The sequence below is a fragment of the Myotis davidii genome, unplaced genomic scaffold (genome assembly GCF_000327345.1).
Source record: "Myotis davidii unplaced genomic scaffold, ASM32734v1 scaffold395, whole genome shotgun sequence".
Lineage (NCBI taxonomy): Eukaryota > Metazoa > Chordata > Mammalia > Chiroptera > Vespertilionidae > Myotis > Myotis davidii.
Genome location: NW_006287904.1, coordinates 2,247,162 through 2,248,457, shown reverse-complemented (window position 1 = coordinate 2,248,457; position 1,296 = coordinate 2,247,162).

The window sequence follows — 1,296 nt, the reverse complement described above, 5'->3', positions numbered from 1 at the left end:
AATGTCATGAACAGAATGAACTGGTGAATATAATAGAATCAGGAGCATAGAAAGGGAGTGGACTGACTATTCTTGGAGGGGCAAGGGGTGTGGGGGGTGTGGGAAGAGACTGGACAAAAATTGTACACCTACGGATGAGAACAGTGGGTGGCAGGGGTAAGGGCAGAGGGTGGGGTAGGAATCAGGTGGAGGGGAGCTATGGGGGGAAAAAAGAGGAACAACTGTAATAATCTGAACAATAAAGATTTAATTAACCCCCCCCAAAAGCAAACAAAACACCAAAACACTATTTCTTAAAAATAGGCATCTCCTTATTACCACCCCACCCACTCAAACCAATACTCTACACCAGCGGTTCTCAACCTGTGGGTCGCGACCCCTTTGGGGGTCGAACGACCCTTTCACAGGGGTCGCCTAAGACCATCGGAAAACACATATATAATTACATACTGTTTTTGTGATTAATCACTATGCTTTAATTATGTTCAATGTGTAACAGTGAAATTACATCCTGCATATCAGATATTTACATGACGATTCATAACAGTAGCAAAATTGCAGTTATGAAGTAGCCACGAAAATAATTTCATGGTTGGGGGTCACCACAATATGAGGAACTGTACGAAGGGGTCGCGGCATCAGGAAGGTTGAGAACCACTGCTCTACACCAAAGGTGTGTCCCCAAGCAGCGTCCTCTCCTCTCTTACAGCCTGGGGGGGCCTCTGGAGATAACACACCTGGGTCGGCAGTTTCCTGAATCCTGTCTCTTTAAGACCCCACCTCGGCCCTCCAGGCAGGTGTTCAGCAGCGAGCGGGCTCCGTGGGGGCCGGCGGGATGCCCACCCGAGTTACTGAACAGAGGATGGCTGCCGGCTCACAGCTACTCTTCATTAAACCCCTGTGGGTGGGCACTCCGCTGAACGCCGCCAGCTTAATGCCCCCATTTTTTTAAAAAAGGAGGGGGAAATCTCCAACATGACAAGTTTAAATGTCCCCGTACTAAAGAGAAAACAACCTGCCAGAAGGATGAATCTGAAACACATGCACATTATTCTACTTTTTATCTATAACTGCAGAAACAAGACAGGCAGGAGCACGGAGCCTGCAAGAAAGTGTTCATATGAATATATAGGATATTGGTACATATCCTTCTTTCTTTTTTTTTTGTAACCACACCCTCTCTGGGTGGCTTCCCAGGCAATGCAACGCCAAAATAGCGTCACGCTGTCCGGCGGTCCGCAGGGAGGAGGGGGTCCCAGCAGCGACCCAGACAGTCACGGGCAGAGAAAGCCGGGT